The sequence below is a fragment of the Bos mutus genome, chromosome 7 (genome assembly GCF_027580195.1).
Source record: "Bos mutus isolate GX-2022 chromosome 7, NWIPB_WYAK_1.1, whole genome shotgun sequence".
NCBI classification, from domain to species: Eukaryota; Metazoa; Chordata; class Mammalia; order Artiodactyla; family Bovidae; genus Bos; species Bos mutus.
In genome coordinates, this window is record NC_091623.1 from 36,186,798 (window position 1) to 36,199,262 (window position 12,465).

Consider the following 12,465-nt stretch of genomic DNA (forward strand, 5'->3'; position numbering starts at 1 on the left):
ATGGACAGGGAGGCCTGGCGTGCTGCAATTCATGGGGTTACAAAGAGTCAGACACAACTGAGCGACTGATCTGATCTGATACATACATACGTATATATATATATATATATATATATATATATATATATTTCCTTTATAGAAGGCATCATTCTAATCTTGGGTAAACAAAATAACCAAATCATAGTCCTTGCCTTCTAGAAGTACCCATCCTGGATGCTTAGAGAAGCATACGCTAAGAGAAGTATACTCTATTTTCATTTTGCTGAGAGTATTTCTTCAATAAACACATGTTGAATTTTATAAAATTTATTTTCTATTTCTGTTGATATTATACCACTTGTATTCTTTAGTATGTTACTATGGTACATTGCATTGTTTAAATTTGAAGTGTTGAACTAGTCTTTCATTACTAACATAAACTCTACTTGAATGTAATATATTATCCTTTTATATATTGCTAGATTTTATCTGTTAATATTTAGCTGAGGATTTTCTATCTATATTCATGATGAATATTTGTAGTTTTCTTTCCTCATAATTTTCATCTGATATGATATAAGGATGTTGCATGATAAGTTAAGAAAGATTTTCTCCCATTCAATTTTCTGGATATATTATGTACAAAATATATGACTTCTGTCTTAAATGTGTTGTACAGTTCACCAGTGAAACCACCAGGGATTGAGATTTACTTTGTTAGATATTACACTGTTTGTTGTAAATTTCATTGATAGTCAATTTTGATAGCTTTTATCTTTTAAGTGTTTAGTACATTCCATCTAATTTTTTTCAAATTTATTGCCATAGAGTCATTTGTAGTATTGTTCTGCTATTATTTTAATATCAGAGGAATATGCATTGTGTATTCTTTCCTTTCTTTGTTGGGCTTGCTAGAGGTATATCAATTTAATTGATCTTGAAAAAAACAAGAAATGTTGGCTTACTGATTTTCTCTACTGTTTGCTTGTAATTTCACTGATCTCTGCTCTAATCACTGTTATCATATTCCTTGTTTGCTGTAGGTTTATTTTGCCCTTCTCACATTCTTAAAGGTGAAAGCTTACTGATTTTGGATCATTCTTCTGTTCCAATATATGCATTTAATGCTATAAACTTCCCTCTAAGAACTGTTTTATCAGTACCCAACAGGTGTAACTACTTTTATTTAATTAAAAATATTTTAATTCATATTTTAATTATCTACAAAATATATGACTACATATATTCAATATTCATAATTCAATATAATTCAATATTTTTATTTAATTCAAAATATTTTCTTACATAGCTGAGACTTCCTTTTCAGACAACAGATTGTTTAGAAGTCTATTGTTTAACTTCCAACTTTGGGGATTTTGAAAGGATTTTCCAGATATCTTTTTGTCATTTATCTCTAGCATACTATTATGGTCATAGGATATGCTTTATATGGTATCAATTTTATTAGCTTGATTGCTTGCCCTTCATTCCTGAAGTTACAAAATTTCTTCTGGAATCATTTTTGTTTAGCTCAAGGAACTTTCTTTTTTTTGGCGGGGTGGGGTGGGAAGTCATATAGTGACAGATTATCTTATTTTTCCTTAATCTAAGAATGTCTTTATTTCAGTAATTTTTGAAGGATATTTTAACTGGATACAGAATTCTATGTTGAGAAAGAGTGGAGTCAAGATGGGATCAAGAGGGTGGGATCAAGATCAGAGTAGGAAGATCCTGAACTCACTTATTCCCACACATCAAAACTACAAGCACATATATAGAACAACTTTCTCTAAAACTAACCTGAATACCAGCAGAACAGCTCTTCTACAATTAAGGAGATAAAGGAAAAAAAAAAAAAATACTGAGATGGGTGGGAGGGACAGAGACATGACTTAATCAGGACCTACACCTCAACTGAGCAACCAAAGAAGGAAGAGACTCACAAGCACAGAGGTCCTCCCTGAGGAGCAGGAAGTTCAAGCCTCGCATTGGGCATCCTTACCCTGGGGATGGGCAGCAGGAAGATAAGCCCCTAACTGGTTCTGGAAAGCAGCAGGGCTTTTGAGCTGCAGGGCTGGAGAAAAGCAAGTGTGCTCCCAAAGGGCTTGCACAAAACTTACTTCCTCTGAGTCCAAAGCAGAAGCAGCAGGCTGAAAAGTGTCTGGCACTCAAGTCAACTTGCCAAGACTGCTCAGGTAAGCCCCTTGATATGGCTGAAAATAGAAACACAACTTTCCAAAATCTTTGGGAGACAGCCAAAAAAAAAAGAGGTCTAAGAGGGAAGTTCTTAGTGATACAGCTACTTTGAGAAACAAAAAAACTTCAAATAAGTAATCTAACCTTATATCTAGAGAAATTAGAAAAAGATGAGCAAACAATGAAGTAGAGAAAAACAAAAAGATCACAACAGAAATAAATAAAATTGAGGATAAAAAGCAATATGAAAGGTCAAGAAAACTAAGAGCTGGTTTTCTAAACATATTTTTAAAGACTGAAAAGCCTTTAGCTAGAATCACTGAGAGAAAAAGAGAGAGAACTCAAATAAATATAATTAGAAATGGAAGAGGAGAAATTACAACCAATATCACAGAAGTACAAACAATCACAAATTTACAGAATTATACACCAAAATTGGACAACTTAGAAGAAATGAATGAATTACTAGAAATAAGTAAGTGTCCATGACTGAATCAGGAAGAAATAGAAAGCCTTAACAGACTGATTAACTGAAGAAATAGAAAACCTTAACAGACTAATGAAATTGAATCTATAATCAATAAACACTCAACAAAGTCCAGGACCAGACGGCTTCACAAGGGAATTCAACTACACCTTTAGAATTAATACTTATGTCTCTAAAACTATTTCAAAAAAACGAACCAGATGGAACACTTCCAAACTTATATTAGACCATCATCATCCTAATATCAAAACAAGAAAAAGACAGTACCCTCCACCCACAAAAAAATTACAGACTAGTGTCACTGATGAACAAATGTGGGAAGCTCCAACAAAATATTGGCAAACTGAATTCAACAACAAACTGAAAGGATCATATATTATGATCAAGTGAGAATTGTTCCAGGGATACACAAATGTTACAATATCTACAAATAAGTAAATGTGACAAAATGCATTGACAAATAAAGGATTAAAACCATATAGTCATTTTGATGCATTTGTGTTCAGTTGCTAAGTCATGTCCAACTCTGTGCGACCCCATGGACTGCAGCCTGCCAGGCTCCTCTGTCCATGGGATTTTCTGGGCAAGAATACTGGATTAGGTTGCCATTTCCTACTCAAGGTATCTTCCGGACCAGGGATCCAACCTACATCTCCTGTGTCTCCTGCACTGGAAGGTGTATTCTTTACCACTGAGCCACCTGGGAAGCCTGGTCTTCATGATAGATGCAAAAAACTCATCAGACAAAATTCAACATCCGCTCATAATGAAAGCTCACAATAAAATTAATATAGAAGGAATATACATTAACATATTAATAGTAAAGATGAATTATGACAAACTCACAGCTAACATCATACTCAATGGTGAAAATCTGAGAGCTTTTCCTCTAAAATCAGAAACAAGACAAAGATGCTCATCTTTGCCACTTTTATTCAACATAGCATTGAAGTCTTAGCCACAGCAATCAGACAAGTAAAAGAAATAAAAAGCATCTATATTAAAAGGGGAGAAGTAAACTGTCATTCTGCAGATATCATTATACCACATATCAAAAACCATAAAGACTATCCCCAAAATACTATTAAAACTATTGAAATAAGTTCAGTAAAATTTCAGAATACAAAATTAATATACAGAAGTATGTTGCATACCTACAAACTAACAATGAACTATAAGAAAAAGAAAACAAGAAAACAATCCCATTTATAATCATGTAAAAATTAAATAAATACCCAGGGTAAGTTTAACAAAGGATGTGAAAGACCTGAAAACTATAAGATGATGAAGAAAGAAATGGAAGATAACACAAATAAATGAAAAGATACACTGTATACATGGATTGGAAGAAGTAATATCCGTACCACCAAAAACAATCTACAAATTCAATGCTGTTTTCTAAGTGCAATTCCTGTCAAAACACACATGGCATTTTTCAGAGAACTGGAATAAATAATCCAAAAATTTTTATGGAAACACAAAATACCACAAATAGCCAAAGTAATATTGAGAAGGAAAAAAGTTGGAGGTATCAAGCTCCCTGATTTCAGTCTGTACTGAAATTTGTAGTCATCAAAATAGTAGGTGCTGCCCCAAAAACAGATTGTTGTTGTTCAGTCACTATGTTGTCTCTGACTTTTTGTGACCCCATAAATTGTAGCACTTCAGGCTTCCCTGTCCTTAACTATCTCCCGGAGTTTGCTCAAACTCATGTCCGTTGGGTCAGTGATGCCATCCAACCATCTCAACCTCTGTTGCCCCCTTATCCTCTCGCCCTCAGTCTTTTCCAGCATCAGAGCCTTTTCCAATGAGTCAGCTCCTCAAATCAGGTCGCCAAAGTATTGGAGTTTCAGCTTCAAAACCAGACTTTCCAATGAATATTCAGGTCCTTTAGGACTGACTGGTTTGATTTTCTTGCTGTCCAAAGGACTCTCAAGAGTCTTCTCCAACACCACAGTTCAAAAGCATCAATTCTTCGGCACTCAGCCTTCTTCCTGGTCCAACTCTCACATCCATACATGACTACTGGAAAAAATATATATATATTTGACTATAGAGATCTTTGTTGGCAAAGTGATGCCTCTGCTTTTGCAGCACAATGTCTAGATTTGTCATAGCTATTCTTCCAAGGAGCAAGCGTATTTACTTTTGTGGCTGCAGTCATCTTCCACATTAAGTTTGGAGCCCAAGAAAATGAAATATGACACTGTTTCCACACCCCCCACCCCACCCTGCTTGGCATGGGGTGATGGGACCGGATGCCGTGATCTTCACTTCTTGAACGTTGACTTATAAGCCAACTTTTTCACTCTTCTTTCACCTTCATCAAGAGGGTCTTTAGTTTCTATTCACTTTTTGACATTAAAGTGGTATCCTCTGCTTATCTCAGGTTTTGACATTTCTCCTGGCAATCTTGATTGCAGCTTGTGACTCATCCAGACTAGCTTTTCACGTGATGTACTCTGCATATAAATTAAATAAGGCTGTGACAATATACAGCCTTGACTTACTCCTTTCCCAGTTTTGAACAAGTCTGTTTTTCCATGTCTAGTTCTGTTGCTTCTTGTCCTGCATACAGTTTTCTCGGGCGGCAGGTAATATGGTCTGGTATTCCCATCTCATTAAGAATAATCCAGTTTGCTATGACCCACACCATGAAAGACTTTGGCATAGTCAATGAAGCAGAAGTTGATTTTTTTTTAATTCCATTTTTTTTATTCTATGATCCAGCAGCAATTTGATCTCTGGTTTCTCTACCTTTCTAAATCCAGCTTGTACATCTGGAAGTTCTCAATTCATGTACTGCTGAAGCCTAGCTTGAAAGATTTTGAGCATGACCTTGTTGGCATGTGAAGTGAGAGCAATTAAATGGCAATTTGAACGTTCTTTTGCATTGTCTTTCTTTGGGATTGGAATGAAAACTGACCTTTTCAGTCCTGTGACCTGCTAAGTTTTCCAAATTCGCTGATGTATTCAGTGCAGCACTTTACAGCATCATCTTGAAGGATTTGAACTAGCTCAACTGGAATCCCATCACCTCCACTAACTTTGTTCATATTAATGTTTCCTAAGCCCACTTGACTTCACACTCCAGAATGTCTGGCTCTAGGTGAGTGACCACATCATCATTATAATTTAGGTTATTAAAAGCTTTTTTTTGTTGTTGTTCATCTGTGTGTTCTAACCACTTTTTCTTAATCTCTTCTGCTTCTGGTAGGTCCTAGCCATTTCTGTCCTTTCTGTTTCTATCTTTGCATGAGATATTCCCTTGTTATCTCAATTTTCTGAAAGAAATCTCTAGTCCTTCCCATTCTATTGTTTTCCTCTATTTCTTCTCATTGTTCATTTAAGAATGTTTTCCTCTCCCTCCTTGCTCTTCTCTGGAACTCTGAATTCAGTTGGGTCTATCTTTCCCCTTCTCCTTTGCCTTTCACTTCTCTTCTTTCTCATCTATTTGTAAGGCCTCCTCAAACACTTGCCTTCTTGTGTTTCTATTTCTTGTGGATGGTTTTAATCACAATCTCTTGTACTATGTTATGAACCTCTATCCACAGATGTTAAGGCACTCTGTCTACCAGATATACTCACTGTAATCTATTTGTCACCTCCATTATGTAATCATAAAGGATTTGATTTAGGCCATACATGGATGGCCTAGTGGTTTTCCTTACTTTCTTCAATTTAATTCTGAATTTGGAAATAAGGAGTACATGATCTGACCCACAGCCAGCTCCTGGTCTTGTTTTTGGTGACTGTATAGAGCTTCTCCATCTTCAGCTGCAAAGAATATAATCAATCTGATTTCCATACTGACCATTTGGTGATGTCCATGTGTAGAGTCATCTTGTCATTGGAAGAGTGTGTTTGCTATGACCACTGTGTTCTCTTGGCAAAACTCTATTAGTCTTTGCCCTGCTTCACTTTCACTCCAAGGTCAAACTTGCTGTTTTTCCAGGTATGTCTTGACTTCCTAATTTTGCATCCCAGCCCCCTATGATGAAAAGGGCATCCTTGTGTGTGTGTGTGTGTGTGTGTGTGTGTGTGTTAGTTAGAAGGTCTTGTAGGTCTTCACAGAATCATGCAACTTCAGCTTCTTCAGCATTACTGTTTGGGGCATAGACCCCTTTCCCAGACACCTCAGCAAGGTCTTTGCTTCGACCGCTGGACACACTGTAAATGATACCTGACAGCCAGTGAAGAGAGATAGATCAATGGAACAGAATAGACAGCCCAGCAATATGCCCATATACATACAGCCAATTGTATATATAACTGTATATATATATATTATATTGACAGCCCAGCAATATGCCCATATATATACAGTAAACTGTATGTATAGGTATAGTTAGAACTATAATCTATATAGTTAATATATATAATTGTATGTATATCTATATTTTATATGTATACAGTCTATAACAAAAGAGGTATAAGAATAGACAAATAAGGAAAGACAGTCTCTTTAATAAGTGGTGTGGGAAATAATGCACAACAACATATAAAAAAATTTTTAAATAGGCCCCTTACACACCTGGGACAAAAATAAACTCAAAATAGATTAAGGATTTAAATATAATACTTAAAATTATACAACTGCTAGATGTAAACATCGGTAGCATTTTTTTTTAATATTGATCACAGCAATATTTGTTTACATCTGTCTACGAAGGTAAGGGCAAAAAAGCAAAAAATACACAAACAATACTACATCAAACTAAAAGGCCTTTGCACAGCTAGGGAAACCATCAACAAAACTAAAAGGCAGTCTACTTAATGGAAGAAGATATTGCAAATCATATTAATATGCCTGATAAACTGTTGATTTCCAAATATAAAAATTTTACACAACTCAGTATTATAAAGAATATGTTTATACATAAGTTGACCTATAATTAACATACACTATTATATTAATTTCAGATACACAATATAGTAATTTCATATTTTCATTAATTAGGATATTATCACCACAATAAGAATAGTTACAATCAAAAAAGTGGAAGTGAAGAGGACCTGAATAGTCATTTTTCCAAAAGCAGACATACAGACAGCTAAAAGGCAAATGAAAAGATGCTCAACAACATTAACCATTGGGAAATGCAAATCAAAACCACAATGAGATACATCACACTTTTCAGAATGACTCTCATCCAGCAAAAGAGTTCCAGAAAAACATCTTTTTCTGCTTTATTGACTATGCCAAAGCCTTTGACTGTGGGGATCACAATAAATTGTGAGAAATTCTTCAATAGATGGGAATAACAGACCACCTGACCTGCCTCTTGAAAAATCTGTATGCAGGTCAGGAAGCAACAGTTAGAACTGGACATGGAACAACAGACTGGTTCCAAATAGAAAAAGGAGTGTGTCAAGGCTGTATATTCTCAACCTACTTACTTAACTTACATGCAGAGTATATCGTGAGAAACGCTGGCCTGGAGGAAGCACAAGCGGTAGTCAAGATTGCTGGGAGGAATATCAATAACCACAGATATGTCGCTAACACCACCTTTATGGCAGAAAGCGAAGAAGAACTAAAAAGCCTCTTGATGAAAATGAAAGAAGAGAGTGCAAAAGTTGGCTTAAAGTTCAACATTCAGAAAACTAAGATCATGGCATCTGGTCCCATCACTTCATGGCAAATAGATGGGGAAACAGTGGCTGACTTTATTTTTCTGGGCTCCAAAATCACTGCAGATGGTGACTGCAGCCATGAAATTAAAAGACGCTTACTCCTTAGAAGGAAAGTTATGATCAACCTAGATAGCATATTCAAAAGCAGAGACATTACTTTGCCAACAAAGGTCCATCTAGTCAAGGCTATGGTTTTTCCTGTGGTCATGTATGGATGTGAGTTGGACTATAAAGAAAGCTGAGCACCGAAGAATTGATGCTTTTGAACTGTGGTGTTGGAGAAGACTCTTGAGAGTCCCTTGGACTGCAAGGAGATCCAACCAGTCCATTCTAAAGGAGATCAGTCATGAGTGTTCATTGGAAGGACTGATGCTGAAGCTGAAATTCCGATACTTTGGCCACCTGATGCTAAGAGTTGACTCATTTGAAAAGACCCTGATGCTGGGAAAGATTGAGGGAAGGAGGACTAGGGGACAACAGAGGATGAGATGGTTGGGTGGCATCAGAGACGCAATGGACATGGATTTGGGTGGACTCTGGGAGTTGGTGATGGACAGGGAGGCCTGGCGTGTTGTAGTTCATGGGGTCGCAAAGAGTCAGACATGACTCAGCAACTGAACTGAACCGATCTCCAGAAGACAGCAAATTTTAAGTGTTGACAAAGATGTAGAGAAAAGGAACTCTCTTGCCATGTTGATGGGAATGTAAATTGGTACAGCCACAATGGAAAACAGTATGAAGAAGATTCCTTAAAAAATAAGAGAGAGAGAAAGAGAGAGAGAAATATGATTCAACTACTCTTCTCCTGGGTATTTATCTGGAGAATGGAAGAACATTTGAAAAGATACATTCATCCACCCCCTGCCACGTCCACTGCAGCGTTATTTATAATAGTCAAGATATGGAAGCAACCTAAGTGTCCATATTGTTGTTTTCCAGTTGCCAAGTCGTGTCCAACTGCTCGTGACCCCATGGACTGCAGTATGCCAGGCCTACCTGTCCTTCACTCCTGAAGCCTAGTTTGAAGGATTTGGGGTATTACCTTCCTAGCATATGAAATGAGTGCAATTATACTGTAGTTTGAGCATTCTTCGGCATTGCCTTTCTTTGTGATTGGAATGAAAACTTTGTGGACATATTCAGTGCAGCACTTTAACAGCATCATCTTTTAGGATTCGAAATAGCTCAGCTGGAATTCCATCATGTTCATTAGCTTTGTTTGTAGTAATTCTTCCTAAGGCCCACTGGACTTCATCCTCCAGGATGTCTGCGTCTAGGTGAGTGACCACACCACAGTGGTTATCCAGGTTATTAAGGCCCTTTTTTGTATAGTTCTTCCGTGTATTTATGCCACCTCTTCTTAATCTCTTCTTAATGGTTATCTGAATTAAATTCACCCATTCCCATCCATTCTAGTTGCCTGATTCCTAATATATTGATGTTCACTCTTGCCATCTCCTGCTTGATCAATTCAAAAATATAGTTCAATTTACCTTGATTTGTGGACTTAACATTCCAGGTTCCTATGCAATATCGTTATTTACAGCATCGGACTTTACATTGTCCACCAGACATATCTATAAGTAAGGGTCATTTCCACTTCAGCCTAGCCTCTTCATTCTTCCTGGAGCTACTTCTCTGCTCTTCCCCAGTAGCTTACTAGACGCCTATCAACATGGGGGGCTCGTCTTCTGGAGTCAAATTTTTTTGCCTTTTCATACTGTGTATGGGGTTCTTGAGGCAAGAACACTGAAGTGGTTTCCCATTCCCTTCTCCAGTGGACCGCATTCTGTCGGAACTCTCCACCATTACTTGTCCATCTTGGATGTGGGAGGTAAGAGCCACTGAGTCTGCAGACTGGGACCTTCACATGTTTTGCCACGGCTGCAAGCCCAGAATTTCAGTTCTTTACTGCTCCAGAGAAGATAAGCACAGAAGATGAGTGCATGTTCTTTTACTCTTCCGTCTTGGCAATGAAGCTGTAACCCACCAAAGAAACATACCCCATGTCCGAGAACAAAAGATAAGCCACAGCGAGACTGTAGGAGGAGTGCAATCACAATAAAATCAAATCTCATACTTTGTGGGTGGGCGACCCACAAACTGGAGAACAATAACACCAAAGAAGTTCTCGTACTGTTGCAAAGGTTCTAGGCCCCACGTTAAACTTCCCAACCTTAGGATCCAGCAAAGGGACTGGGAATCCCCGGGGAATCTGATTTTGAAGGACAGTGGGATTTGATTACAGAACTTCCACAGGACTGGGGGAAACAGAGACTCTCGGAGGGCATAGTGGAAACCTAGTGCACAAAGGACCCAGGGGAAAGGAGCAGTGACCTCTAATAGACTGAGCAAACCGGCCTGCGAGTGTTTGAGGGTCCCCTTCGTGGGTCAGCAGCGGCCTGCCGTGGGGACTGGGGCACTGCCTGCAATCGTCCTGGGAGGTGCATGTTGGCATAATTCCTTTTGGAGGTTGCCAGTAGCCCTACCATAGAGCCTTCAGACTCAGGCCAAACTAGCAGGGAGAGAGCACAGCCCCAGTCATCATCAGACAATTGGATTAAAGGTCCCTATGATTCAGCCACTAAAAATAAAGAAATCCTGTCATTTGTGACAACAACGAAGGACCTAAAGGATATTATACTAAGTGAAAAAAAAAAAAAAAAGTCAAAGACAAATCTGTATGTTGTCATTTACAAGTAGCCAATAAAAAATGTACAAATATAACAAAACAGAAATAGGCTAATAGTGGCAGTGATAAAAACTTGTGTTTGCCAGAGAGGAAGGGGTACAGAATGAATGAAAAGTGTGAACAGGATTAAGAGGTACAAACTAGCAATTGCAAATGAATCGCAAGGATATAATAAACTGCACAGGGAATATAGCCAATAATACTATAATAACTTAGTGTGTTGTGTAGTGTATAAAAATATTGAATTGCTGTATTTTTCCTGAATCTCATATAGTATTGTAAGCCAACTATACTTCAATTTTTAAAAAAAGAAAAAATTTCTAGGTTGAAAGCATTCTTGTTTCACGGTTAGTCTGGTTAGAGATTTGTCAGCTTTACAATGTCACCGGCATCTGCGGTGGTTCAGTTTGGTTCTCAAGTCCTTCCCTCTGCTTCAGTGGATTCTTCCATTAATTCCACCAGGGTTAGCTCAGACTTATTTATGTTTATGAACCACTCTCGGGGGCTCTCTTCTCTTGCTCATTCCTCTCCATTACCCTGCATTCTCTGTATCCTTTAGGGCCCCTTACATCATCTGCTGGATACAATATTTTCTGCTTATTTATTTCTCAGTAATTTAGCTTCCCATCCTGCAAAGCAGTTTCATTCTTCTGGAGCTACCCTCATAGATAAGTGCTGTAAGAAAACACACACACACACACACACACACACAAAGGGAAATCTAGAATTTTATGGTTCATAGGATATCTGTTCTGTAACTCCTCTGGCCAGGAAAATGGTTTTATCTTGAGCTTTTGGGGCCTGTGATATTCTGACTATCAATTTCGCCTTCCTTTCTAAAACCCTCTTTTATAGTTTTTACCCTACTTCAATAACTGCCCCAGCTCTGTCTTTAAGTGACTCTCTTGTCGGTTCTATCCCATTTTTCTATATCCTCCAATTTCCAAAATGCAATAGATCTGTGTTTGCACAAAACTGACTCTCCCTTAAACTTTTCTCCCATATTCCTATTTGAATAAACAATTTCCTGGAAATATTTTCAAAGAGTGTAGTCTTTCCTGCTGAGTAAATTTTTCTTTAATTTCATCATGAGCTACCATTGCTTACATTTAAAGTCACTCATCAGGAAGTCAGCAAGTGAACCAGAAATTTGAAATACTGCCAAAGAGAGTAAATGAAGAGATAACCAATAGGTAAATAATTAGGCATATATTTGTGTACTTACTATTTCTTAATATACTTGCAAAATTATTGTAGTTATAGTACAGTTTTGATGGAGAAGGCAATGGCACCCCACTCCAGTACTCTTGCCTGGAAAATCCCATGGACGGAGGAGCCTGGTAGGCTGCAGTCCACGGGGTCGCTAAGAGTCGGACACGACTGAGCGACTTCACTTTCACTTTTCACTTTCATGCATTGGAGAAGGAAACGGCAACCCACTCCAGTGTTCTTGCCTGGAGAATCCCAGGGACGG